The sequence below is a fragment of the Triticum aestivum genome, chromosome 5B (assembly GCF_018294505.1).
Source record: "Triticum aestivum cultivar Chinese Spring chromosome 5B, IWGSC CS RefSeq v2.1, whole genome shotgun sequence".
Classification (NCBI taxonomy): domain Eukaryota; kingdom Viridiplantae; phylum Streptophyta; class Magnoliopsida; order Poales; family Poaceae; genus Triticum; species Triticum aestivum.
Window position 1 is genome coordinate 509,980,598 of NC_057807.1, and position 14,227 is coordinate 509,994,824.

Sequence of the window (14,227 nt, forward strand, 5' to 3'; positions counted from 1 at the left end):
TCGGGCACACCTTTCAACTAATGATTGATGGTGTATGTTTTCTTCGAGCATACAACATTATATCATTTGAATTGAAAAGTGTCATCTTCTTGTTCACATTATTATGGAAATCCATCCGTTTGGAATTCTCAATGAATTGTCGATGAACCCATCAGCCACCTCCTCATTTCCTCCTTGGTTTAATGATGAACTATTATTTCAGGAACCCGCTCCCATAGTTCATTTCCCAAGAATCTTGCAATGTCATTTCGCCGATTCGTGTCGCACCTTTTCTTCTCGGACATCCTGAGTCTGAGGTATCATGACACCAATCGGATCTGAATCTCGGTCGGATATGATGGTTGTGACAACTTTCCAGGAGTTATGATGTTGGTCCTTTGATGACCCGGTAATATGATGTCATGCCTAACACCCCTGGCTGGAGGACCTATCATTATAATTTCTTTTGCAAGGATAACCGTTCTTCCTGGAGGAAATTGTAAGACTTAATTTATAAGTTGCTCCTGATGGATCATTTGTGTATCCAAAGTCTAGCCTTTACTAGACACCATATCATTGCTACCTCGAAGCATGACTATGATACTACGCTCATCAACAAGAACATTGGAGGCGTGATGCTAAATGTTTCTTGGTCAGTTATCCAAACACCGTTGTATGGGTAACATCTTGATTAATCCTTGCCTCTTATCTGAATGGTTGGGTTTTCTCTCCTACCCTGTATGCCATGTTCTGCTTGTACATGGGAAGGATACACTCCTAATAATTGTGTGTAAACACAATTTTCCTTTCCATTGTTCTGTTTACTCTGATAATCGTGTTTTCCTTTCCATTCTTTTGCTTAACCTTTCCTGAATCTGACTTAACTGAGCAGAGATAATTCCTTGCTTAGGTAGGCACCTTGTTGTACCACTCTGTCTGTAAGACCTTGTTACTATTGTTGATGACATTCCAGTAACCACCGATGGGTGATAACTTTGCCAATTGGTTCGCCTCGTTCAACAAGCAGGAAAATTGCTCTCTTCGTTCCCCATCCTTGGTACCGACTTTGTTGCCGGCATAGCTGACAAGCTATTCACTGACATGCCTCCCTATCGCGCTGTGCAAGATGTCACCACCCTTCCTACTTTCAACCCACGTGGTGGGCCATAACCCACAGGTCCACTGGATCGAAACCTGACTCTTCTTTATAACCCGGATTCTAATGTATCCTTTGCACCTAGCTTCGTAGGTGATTCGCGAGCTGAATGCTATACCATTATTCATCCTGGAATCAAACACCATGTTATTCTCGTTGTTCAACCCCCCATTCGAGCTTCTGTCTAGTCATCGAATGATTGCCTACCCATTTGAAACTTTGGTACCATCGTATGTTGCACTCAATGAATTCACTGAAATACAACTCGTGGGGTACCTTGTGTATTTCCCATTGGGTTCACCATCAGATGCCCAGCTTTGTGGAGATGCATTCTTCCGGAGTTTTTCCCCTTGGTCGCGTTCATAGACGATGGAGATCCTGAAGAAAGGATGACGACTTGATCATGGTGACTTGAAGCAGAGAAATGAAGACACCAATGTATTGGATCGGCCTCTTCGAGAAGAGCAAGCCAGAATGAGAAGACCCACTAGATTCATTACCAAACCTTCCCCCCTTTCACTACCCCTTAAATCTCGGGACAAGATTTCTTGTAGTGGAGGAGAATTGTGGGATTTTTTTTGAAACTATGATGATTTTTATAACAAATTCGGAAACTATACATCCTAATGGAGAAAAATCAAAAGTATCACCCCGTCAGCCTCCTGTTGGCCGAAAAGGGACTTTTCGGCCTCCTGTTGGCCGAAGAGGGACTTTTTGGCCAACCGTTGCCCAAAAAGGACTTTTCGGCCAACCGTTGGCCAAAAAGTACTTTTCGACCAACAGTTGGCCAAAGAGTCCCTCTTCAGCCAACATTTGCTCTACTTTTTAAAAAATTCATATCAAGTAGGATTTTTAGTATTTTAATTTGATTCTTTTTGCATTAGATTAGAAACTTTATGAAGTTTCTGGAGATATCAAGTTTGACTAGATTTGAAAGTTTGAATTTGAATTTTCATGAATTTTCTCAAATCACTAGATTGCCTATAATTTGAGCTAGGTGTAATTCTTTTTGCCATTGGTTCTTTGTGAATTTGTTTATCAGTAGTAATTAATTGGCGAATTTTATAATTATTTAAAATTAGGTTTTTATGAAAACATTTCTGTTTTAGTGTTTTATAGGTTTTATGCTATTTCTTTCAATTTTATTTGCTTTAAATTTTTTTCTTTAGTTTTTTTGACATATTCATTTTGTTTCTGTTTAGTTATCAGTAGCTATTTTATTTGTAGTATTTTTTTGTATTTTATTTCTTTTATCCTACTAGAAAACTTGTTTTGAGCTTCATATGAGTTTATATTTAAAAGTGCCTTGTAAATCCTGTACAACCATTGCCGTTTTATACATAAAAAAAAATACTTTCCCGCAATCTTTTTCCCTCCATTTTCTTTGCCGCCATTTTCTTTCCCGCCATTCTCTCCCGCCACACTAAGGAGTGCTGCATCGACGGAGGATGACGATGATGCCTTCATGTGGAGTGTAAAACACTATGTGAGAGAAGTCATAAGTGTGAAACACTCTCTGATGATGATGACGAAGCTGCAAACACTTATGACTTCTCTCAGACAGTGTTTCACACTCCACCAGCAGCACCGACGCAGGAGACACGGACCGTGTCAGACGATGTTATCTACGATCGTGGACACCATGAGGCTCGTTTTATAAGTTGAGAAGTGAAGATGGCAAGAAAGAAGATGGCGGGAAAGAAGATGGCGGGAGAGAATGGCGGGAAAGAAAATGGAGGGAGAGAATGGCAGGAAATAAAATGGCGGGAGAAAATGGAGGGAGAGAATGGCGTAAAAACCTAATTTTAAATAATCCTAAAATTCACCAATTAATTACTACTGATAAACATAGTCACAAAGAACCAGTAGCAAAAAGAATCATCTAAAAAGAATACTCCTAGCTCAAATTATAGGCAATTTAGTGATTTGAGAAAATTCATGAAAATTCAAATTCAAACTTTCAAATCTAGTCAAACTTGATATCTACAGAAACTTCATAAAATTTCTAATCTAATGCAAAAAGAACCAAATTAAAATACTAAAAATCCTATTTGATATGATGTTTCTAAAAAGTAGAGCAACTGTTGGCTGAAGAGGGACTCTTTGGCCAACTGTTGGCCGAAAAGTCCTTCTTGGCCAACGGTTGGCCGAAAAGTCCCTTTTGGGCCAACAGGAGGCTGACGGGGTGATACTTTTGATTTTTCTCCATTAGGGTGTATAGTTTCCGAATTTGCAATAAAAATCATCATAGTTTCAAAAAAAATCGATAATCAAGCTACAGTAACCTCTGCTAATGACGCCATGTCACGTCCGTTACTGTCGCTAATATCGCGTTAGTTGAAAATGATTTGAATTTGAATTTGAATTTTTGGCAAACAACCAAAGTTTTCAAACATTAAAACAAAAATGTTCGGAATGTGACTTAGTTAAGTTTACTAAATTAGGTACAACCTATGTGCTTTTACAAAACTAAAGTGTTAGGTAAATACAGAGAAAATAGAAAAGAAAATAAAGAAAAAGGAAAGTATAAAAAAACAGAAAAACAAACTAACAAAAATAAAACAAGGGCCAACCCCCCCACTGGGCCACGACCCAGCTAACCGGTCAGCCCACTAACCTAGCCGGCTCATGTCTACTACAGAACCTTCTTCTTGTAGACGTTGTTGGGCCTGCAAGTGCACAGGTTTGTAGGACAGTAGCAAATTTCCCTCGAGTGGATGACCTAAGGTTTATCAATCCGTGGGAGGCGTATGATGAAGATGGTCTCTCTCAAACAACCCTGCAACCAAATAACAAAGAGTCTCTTGTGTCCCCAACACACCCAATACAATGGTAAATTGTATGCACTAGTTCAGCGAAGAGATGGTGATACAAGTGCAATATGGATAGTAGATAAAGGTATTTGTAATCTGAAATTATAAAAACAGCAAGCTAACTAATGATAAAAGTGAGCGTAAACGGTATTGCAATGGTAGGAAACAAGGCCTAAGGTTCATACTTTCACTAGTGCAAGTTCTCTCAACAATAATAACATAGATAGATCATATAACAATCCCTCAACATGCAACAAAGAGTCACTCCAAAGCCACTAATAGTGGAGAACAAACAAAGAGATTATGCTAGGGTACGAAACCACCTCAAAGTTATTCTTTCGGATCAATCTATTCAAGAGTTCGTACTAGAATAACACCTTAAGACACAAATCAACCAAAACCCTAATGTCACCTAGATACTCCATTGTCACCTCAAGTATCCGTGGGCATGATTATACGATATGCATCACACAATCTCAGATTCATCAATTCAACCAACACAAAGTACTTCAAAGAGTGCCCCAAAGTTTCTACCGGAGAGTCAAGACGAAAACGTGTGCCAACCCCTATGCATAGGTTCATGGGCGGAACCCGCAAGTTGGTCACCAAAACATACATCAAGTGGCACATGATATCCCATTGTCACCACAGATAAGCACGGCAAGACATACATCAAGTGTTCTCAAATCATTAAAGACTCAATCCGATAAGATAACTTCAAAGGGAAAACTCAATCCATTACAAGAGAGTAGAGGGGGAGAAACATCATAAGATCCAACTATAATAGCAAAGCTCAGGATACATCAAGATCGTGCCATAGAGGGAACACGAGAGAGAACACAAGAGAGAGAGAGAGAGATCAAACACATAGCTACTGGTACATACCCTCAGCCCCGAGGGTGAACTACTCCCTCCTCATCATGGATAGTGCCGGGATGATGAAGATGGCCACCGGTGAGGGATCCCCCCTCCGACAGGGTGCCGGAACGGGCTCCCGAAAGGTTTTGGTGGCGACAGAGGCTTGCGGCGGCGGAACTCCCGATCTATCTTCTCCGTGGATTTTTTTGGGTACGTGGGACTATATAGGCGAAAGAAGTCGGTTGGGAGGTGCTCGAGGGGCCCACGAGACAGGGGGCGCGCCCAGTAGGGGGGGGGCGCCCCCACCCTCGTGGCCTCCTCGAGGATCTTCTGACGTGAACTCCAAGTCTCCAGGATCCTATTGTTCCCAAAAATCATGCTGCCGAAGGTTTCATTCCGTTTGGACTCCGTTTGATATTCCTTTTCTTCGAAATACTGAAACAGGCAATAAAACAGCAATATGGGCTGGGCCTCCGGTTAATAGGTTAGTCCCAAAAGTAATATAAAAGTGTATAATAAAGCCCGTAATCATTCAAAACATATAATAAAATAGCATGAATGCCTCATAAATTATAGATACGTTGGAGACGTATCACCGGCCCACCCCCACTCCCTATAACCCCCTTTCCACCCCGAAACCCTAAACGAACCAACCCACTCCCCCTTACTCCCTCGTCTCTCCCTCTTCCCCCGATCCAGATCGGATCGGGGCTGACCCCGTGGTCGTCGCCTGGTGCCGGCTCGCTGGCCCCCACCCTCGTCCTCGCACCCCTGTTCCCTCTCCCTTGACGGCTCCCCTTGCCACGCCGACCGCGACCACACCCTTGACGCCTGACGCAGCCCTGCCGCTCGATACCGGAGCCACCACGCCGGTCTGCCACCCTGCTGTCCTCTACGTCATCGCCTCATCCCCGTCACCCACCTCGAGCACCACTGCCCCGTGCCCTACGAATCCCGGTGAGGCCACAACCTCTTCCTCCTCCTTCCCTGCCTCTGCTCGAGGCCGACCGTACGCACGCGCACCACCGCGTCGCCCACGCTGTCGCCCCCCTTGCCGCTCTTGGTCGTGCCCCGCCGCGAGCTGCAACAGTTAGTGCTATGCTGCAGCGCTGTCGCCACCACCACTACAGCCCCCGCGCTCGCCCGCTCGTGCGTGGCCGTGCCCGCTCGCCCGCTCGTGCGTGGCCGCGCCCGCTCGCGGAGCGCTCCCGCGCCCCTGCCTCCGCTGTTCCTCTTACGCGCCCTCCCTGTGTGCCCGTGCGCCCCGCCGCGGCCTCGTCCCCTTGCCGCCCACGCCCCCTTCTGGTTCCTGCGGCTGTACTTGTGCTGCCATGCCGTCCCCTCAGCTTGCCGCTGCTGGGGCAGCTTCTGCCGGCCCGCGCCGCCAGTGGCGTCCTGCTGTTCCCCCGCCGGCATGCCCCTCCGGCGACCGCCCGGCCTTGCTGGCCTCGTCCGCCACGACGCCCCTAGGCGTGCGCCCGATTGGGTCACGCCCGAAACCGTCGCCCGCACCCATTAGGCCCTGGGCCGCTGGACAACGGGGCCCAACCCCCCAAAACATTTTAATAAAAAAAGAATTTTAAAAAAGTAATAAATAAAAATATTAAATAATTAATTAACTTAATTAATACTAATTAGGTTAACCTAATCACTTAGCTTAGTTAATTAATCTGTTAGGTTAGTTAACAGTCAATGACAGCTGGGATCCACACATCAGTTTGAACCAGTCGACGCTGTGTTGACTGCTGACGTCATGATGACATCAGCATACACTATTCTGGATAATGTTGATGTAAAATAATTAAATAAATTCTAAAAATGATTACATCTTTAAAATTAATATAAAATAATCCATAATTCCGATGGAAAAACTTTGTACATGGAAGTTGCTCAGAACGACGAGACGAATCCGAATACACAGCCTGTTCGTCCGCCACGCGTCCCTAGCATAGCGAACCCGCAACTTTCCCCTCCGGTTCATCTGTCCGAAAACGGGAAACACCGGGGATACTTCCCCGGTTGTTTCCCCCTTTCACCGGTATCACCTACTACCGCATTAGGGCACACCTAACACCGCTCATTGTCATGTCATGTATCGTCATGCTTATGTTTGCATTGTATTTACTGTTTCTTCCCCCTCTTCTCTCCCGTAGACTACGAGACCGATGCTGCTGCTGCCCAGTTCGACTACGGAGTTGACGACCCCTCCTTCTTGCCAGAGCAACCAGGCAAGCCCCCCCTTGATCACTAGATATCGCCTATTCTTCTCTCTACTACTTGCATTAGAGTAGTGTAGCATGTTATTGTTCGGTTACTCCTATTCTGTTGCATAGCCTGTCATTATTGCTACAGTCGTTGATATCTTACCCGCAATCCTAAATGCTTAGTATAGGATGCTAGTTTATCATCATTGGCCCTACATTCTTGTCAGTCTGCCTTGCTATACTATCGGGCCGTGATCACTCGGGAGGTGATCACAGGTATATACTATACATATATACATACTATACACATGGTGACTAAAGTCGGGTCGGCTCGTTGAGTACCCGCGAGTGATTCACGGATTTGGGGCTGAAAGGACATTTATCCCGACGACCCTCTATGTGGATCTTTGTGGCAGAGCGACAGGGCAGGTTGAGACCACCTAGGCGAGAGGTGGGCCTGGCCCTGGTCGGCGCTCGCGGTTACTTCATAATAACACGCTTAACAAGATCTTGGTATTTGATCTGAGTCTGGCCACTAGCCTATACGCACTAACCAACTACGCGGGGACAGTTATGGGCACTCGGCGTCGTGGTATCAGCCGAAGCCTTCTTGACGTCAGCGACTGAGCGGCGCGCATCGGATTGGACTGGAACGCCTGCTCTTGTATAAGGGAGGCTAGGTCTGCTCCCGGCCGCCCTCGCAACGTGCAGGTGTGCAATAGGCGATGGGCCCAGACCCTTGCGCCATAGGGTTTAGACCGGCGTGCTGACCTCTCTGTTGTGCCTAGGTGGGGATGCGACGTGTTGATCTTTCGAGGCCGGGCATGACCTAGGAAAGTGTGTCCGGCCAAAGGGGATCGATTGTGTTGGGTTATGTGGTGCACCCCTGCAGGGAAGTTTATCTATTCGAATAGTCATGATCTTCGGTAACAGGACGACTTGGAGTTGTACCTTGACCTTATGATAACTAGAACCAGATACTTAATAAAACAAACCCTCCTAAGTGCCAGATACAACCCGGTGATCGCTCTTTAACAGGGCGACAAGGAGAGGATCGCCGGGTAGGAGTATGCTATACGATGCTACTTGGAGGACTTCAATCTACTCTCTTCTACATGCTGCAAGACGGAGGCAGTTAGAAGCGTAGTCTTCGATAGGACTAGCTATCCCCCTCTTATTCTGGCATTCTACAGTTCAGTCCACCAATATTGCCTCTTTACACATATACCCATGGATATGTAGTGTAGATCCTTGCTTGCGAGTACTTTGGATGAGTACTCACGGTTGCTTTGCTCCCTCTTTTCCCCCTTCTTTCCTTTTCTTCTTGGATGCCGCAGCCAGATGTTGGAGCCCCGGAGCCAGACGCCACCGTCGACGACGACTCCTACTACACTGGAGATGCCTACTACTACGTACAGGCCGCTGACGACGACCAGGAGTAGTTTAGGAGGATCCCAGGCATGAGGCCTGCGCCTCTTTCAATCTGCATCCCAGTTTGTGCTAGCCTTCTTAAGGCAAACTTGTTTAACTTATGTCTGTACTCAGATATTTTTGCTTCCGCTGACTCGTCTATGATCGTGCACTTGTATTCGAGCCCTCGAGGTCCTTGGCTTGTATTATGATGCTTGTATGACTTATTTTATTTTTAGAGTTGTGTTGTGATATCCTTCCGTGAGTTTCTGATCTTGATAGTACACGTTTGCGTGTATGATTGAATCGGGGGCGTCACATTCCACATCATGAACTAGATAATTGATGCTATGTTGCTACCTGATCAGTTGATACTAGTGCCATGTTTTTTGTTGTTAAATATGTATCTTCAAAATGAAATGGAGCACCAATCTAGAGTGATCCATCCGGAGTGTTGTTGGAGCATTTCCATGCACACAGATAGTAAGAGTGCAGATTCAAAGTGGTCATGGCTCGACTGATATAGCTATTTGAAATGAACTTGTCTTCTGGTGGTAGCAGTTCATGCGAACTGTATTGAAAAAAATACAGAAAGAGATGAGACATGTAAGGTGACAGAGCTTACAGAGAAATAGATTTTGCGCCTCTTTGTTGTTTCCTACAAAAACGAGGACGAGTATACAAAAGTATCAGCAGCCCACCTTGAGGCAGAATCCTGTCCCCTTATTCCTCATCCAACGGCCCATAAGTGCCTGGTGCATCAGTTCTGCCGTTGCACAAGATGCTTTCTCAAGGAGGACGAGCTGGAGGGGATCAGATCGGACGGCTACGTGCACGCATCTGACGGCTCAAGGAGCGACCGATGTGGGCGACGGGCCGCTCGGCCAGCGCCTAGCATCGCCCTTTACCTGTAGCCGGTAGGGACTCGAACCTAGAAACCTCTTTGCGCTCGGGCTAGGGGTTTTGAGTCCCTATTTCCGCCGCCACGAGACACACACTTGCCTCCTATCCGATCCTCTTGATGCCCAAATCAGCCAACCTTAGATCGCCGCCGCCGCCGCCGGTCCCTTGATTCGCCCTCTTCAATTCCGAGACCAATTGCTGTGGAGTACCAACCAACCGATCGCCATGGAGGATAAGGGATTGGGAATGAAGGGAATCGACTTCTCGTCTCTCAGAATCGACGAGGACGAGATCCCGACGGAGGAGGACGAGTACTCCTCCTGCTCCGAGGACGAGATCTACACGGACGACGACGAAGACGAGGAGGAGGAGGAGGACGACGACGAAGCGGAGGACGTCCGGTCGCCTACCCACCCCCACGATCTGGACTCGTTTCCGCAGTCGATCCTTCTCGACATACACGCCTACATCGACGACCGCACCAACGCCACCACCGCCGATGCCCACCGCATCCGGGTTACCTTCTGGATCGCCCACCCGCCGCGCGTCTCCTGCCTCACGGTCCACTCCAACGGCGTGGAACCCAGCGAGTTCACCAATACGCCATGGTGGTCGCCGCCCAGGACGACCTGGTCCTCCTCCGCGCCGCTGTTGGCCCTCAGAAACACCTCAGTCCCACCGGTTACATCAATCATTACTATGTCTACCAGGCCGGCACCAACCCAACTCTTCGCCGGCTAGCCGATGCCAGCTCCTTTGTCTTTTCCGACTGCTCAGCGGGCATTGTTTGCCGTGGTGACGGCAGCTTTATCATCGCCGCCATCCACTGGGCAGGCGGCCAGGCGTCCACGGACAGTATGACCTCCACCAGTTTGACTCCAAGACCTGGACATGGAGCACCAGGCTGATGCATGTTGATAAACCGGAGAGGTTCTCGCGCATACTTACAAGCAAGGTGCTGGTTATCGGAGGCAAAGATGGTCTGGTGGCTTGGGTCGACCTATGGAACGGCATTCTGTTCTGTGAGGTTCTCACGGGCCGCACTGTTCTTCGGTACTGTGCATTGCCGCCACCTTTGAACAAGAGGTGCTAAGGCTCTCCTGAGCGTTTTCGAGACATTGCCATTGTGGAAGGCCATATCAACTTCTTTGAGATGCGATTGAAGTTCAAACGGCGCCAAGTAGCCTTCAACACCACTTTGACTACCAAACATTTTGAAGCCAACACATGGAAAATGATGGAGCCCTGGCAGAACTGGCAGAAGGATCACACACTCGATATGTTCAAGATACCAGTGCACCAGAGTTATTGTGAATTGCTTCATGATGTATTGGATGGTCAGGGCACTCGGACTGCCTTTGAGAGACTCCAGGGAGGTCACCCTGCTCTGAGTTTGCATGATGATGATGTTGTTTACATCATGGCCAAGGCTAAAGAGATGAACCGCAGGGCAGTTGTGTTTGCTGTGAACATGAGGAACAAGGTTGTACAAGGAGTCGCTAAATTTGATGGAAAAAGAACATATGGCTTCACTCAAACCTACCTTCAAAGTGGGATCTCCAGCTATCTGACTTCTGAGTCGTCTGCCAGGTTATTATCTGTAACTAGTGCGTTTTAACTATTTTTCTTGCTTTACATACCAGTTTGATCTCAGAGAAGGTAGTATGATAGCGGACACCCGCATCATTAGATAGGTCTAACCAGGGGATGCTACTGAGTATGGATTTTGCGGACTTATTTTAGATTCACTTACAACATAATATTTCTCTTGTTAGAATGTCTCTAGATGAATTCAGTTCAAATATGTAGCTTAGACTGAGAAAATGAGGCAAGCTAACTAGTTAAGCTAATAACCACACTAAATATTTGATATATAATCGGGAACAGAGTCACGTGTTTTGTATGGCACTAGAACCTCCATTCTAGTAAGATGTTCAGTATACGGAGATGTATAGGAGTGACGGGAATTCTGCATTCAGAAAGAGAGCTCGGTGGAGTGAACTTGTGTTCTATAACCAGAACTCATTGGAAGATGTGCTCTTGCTTTATGACTTGTTGTTTCTGCACCTGCAAAATTTATTCACTTAAACATGGCCCATTTTGTTGTCTCTGATACAGAGGGAAAGCTAGAGATGGAATTCCACAAGGAGGCGATTGCATAGCTTTGGAGCCTATTGATAACATGTACAAAGGGAAGGCTGCTGAATCAAGCAGGGATCGAATCACACAAGCAGGTGACATATCCAAAAGTAATGCTGCCAAGTCAGGCTGGGTTCGAGTTTCAAGAGGACGCAAGCAGAAAGCTTGACAAACAGTAGCTTCACTCTTGCTATGCGACCATCAGAAAGCAATACTGTCGATACTCCGATTCAAAGTAACACTAACCTGTTGTTGTATGCATTGCAATGAAGTAAAACTGTGACATTATCATGTGGGGCCTCAACTATTGGTCAGCTGTCAAGATTATTTTTCAAGATGTAGCTGTGAGCTCATAAATACTGCATTTGATAACTTGTTCTTCATAGGTACGGCGGTTTCCCCCCTTTTCGAATGACATGATATTCAGGGGCTTAAATAGTTAAATCAAGTAGGCTTTTGCTTTAAATCATGTGGTGGAAAACATTGTCGATTTTCAGTCTCTGTCAGATATAAGTAGTTTTTTTATGAAAGGGTTAGATGTAAGTAGTTAAGTTATATGGTCGGACAGGGTCTGTTTATTTTTTTTCTTGAAAAACCTTTTCTGTCCTAGTGCTACAGAGGACACACATAGTTCGTTTGTCTTCAGACGTTATCTATGCAAAACTGCACTTCTCTTGCCCGTCTTGTTGGAGTACTTTCTCCCTTGTTTTACTCTGCTGTCAAGTGTGTATTGTGTTCTATCCTGCTAGTGGCAGAGCAATTTTACGCTGATACAATTATATTTGCAAGCTAGGAATCTGGTGTTGTGGATTGTTTTCGACCGACCTGTTTAGCATTTCTAGTGGAGTTCCTAACTTGTAAGCTGTCGATGAGCCTGTGGTGTTTCGTAGCCGGCTCAGATGTGAGCTTGGTGTCTAAGCTGCCCAGCTGTTGAGCTTATACCTATCTGTTCTTTTCATTGGTTATTACTAGCAACAGTGCCCGTGCGTTGCAACGGGTGAACAACAAAAAAATCAGAAAATTTATAGACCCAAAATAAAATAATTCGAGTTCAGGGAAATTGCACCAATATGTCAGTTTTACAGATTGATAATTAAGAATAAATGATGCAAGAGAGCAAAGAACACGAGACATCAAATTTATGACAAAAAAGAAATAGACCAAAGATTTTTAATGATGTCGGTAGTCAATCCCCCTAGGGGGGTGCGTTGCAACGGGAGACACAAAAAATACATGCTAGCCAAATAAGTATGACTTAATATCTAGACATATGAGTGTTCTTTATTTTAACACGGTGGCTCACCATGTTGTCACATATCTTTCTTCCCACTCTCGTTGATGATGGACACAATGTCCACGTGATCGTAACGCATTCGACGTGGTATCCTAGGCAATGAGCTTGTCGCTGCACGAAACACTTGCCATCGTCTCGCGCAAGGGAATATTTAAATCTTTTAAAACAAATCTCATCGACCACGAACTATTCTCAATGCCTAGACATATAAAGACTTTCCAAAAACTAATCAAATCCTAGACATAAAATACTTCTGAACCGGCGAACAGTTTTTTGAATCGACAAACATCTTTTTGAAATTAGGACATCTTTATAAAATCACGAACATTTGTTTTGTTTATAGAAACATTTATTGAAATGCATGAATAGTTTTTTAATTCATGAATATTTTTTGACTTAGTTAACATTTTTTGAATTGATGACTTCTTTAAATTGGGGGTTGGATTTTGAATTTCGCAAAAGACATATAATTTTTTGAATATTTTCTAAAAAAATTCATTGACATTTTTTTCCAGATTAACGAATATGTTTTGAATACACAATATTTTTTTTCAAAATCATGAACATGATTGTACTTCCTGACATGTTTTTCCAGATTGTGATTTTTCATAATTTGCGAACAGTTTCGTAAGATCACCAATATTTTTTAAAACAGCAAAAAATTTATTATTTCCTGAAGTTTTTTTTTTGAATTCACTCATATTTTATAATTTCTCTGAAAAATTATAACTGAAAACTTTTTATAATTTAGAATTGTCAAATAAATTTAAAGAAGAAAAAACTAAAACAGAAATGAGAAAAGAAAAGAAAAGACAAAATGAAAAAAGAACAAGAGCGTCACAGCGGGTAGGCCCGGCCCATGAAGGCGTATGGTGTGGAGGAGGTGCCTAGGAAAAAAGGAGGCAACAAAAACAATACTACCAGGATTCGAACCCTGGTGTGCTGTGTAGAAGCAACAGCCTCTAGCCACAACGATGGTAGTGCATCTATGTCATTAATAGGGCATCGCCCGTATAAAACCACTGAGCACGGCGGCGCTTTCAAAATAAAAACCGAATCGTTTTTTTAACTTACGGGTGGCATAGCGGGTAATTTATAGCTAATTCGGGGGCAATTATTTGGACGGACGACAGAAACACTATTTGCTTTATTATTAAATTAAAAATTAAAAATAAAAAAAGGGTAGATTATGACCTGTCAATGGTACAACTGTACAAGTAAAACCGCAAAGAATCGTACTGACAGCATCTTATCTGCTGATGAAACTTGCTCGACTCTATCTGTTGCTATGATTTCTCTCGCGCAGTTTGTCCACCCATACTTCCATTCCAGCTTAATTAGCATGCATGGTCGACAAAGGTGATGCTGCGAGCACTGTTACTAGAAATGTCGGAGTGATTGACAAAAAACTACCACTTTAGGGGTTTGCGTCCCACAGAACTATCATTTTAAAAAAAGTGACCGAAAACTA

At 44.8% G+C, this 14,227-nt stretch overlaps 1 pseudogene; it reads left to right on the forward strand.

The window, feature by feature from the left end:
• Nucleotides 1–9,412: 9,412 nt before the first annotated feature.
• On the forward strand, nucleotides 9,413–11,819 carry LOC123116649 (uncharacterized; annotated as a pseudogene).
• The last annotated feature ends 2,408 nt before the right edge of the window (nucleotides 11,820–14,227 follow it).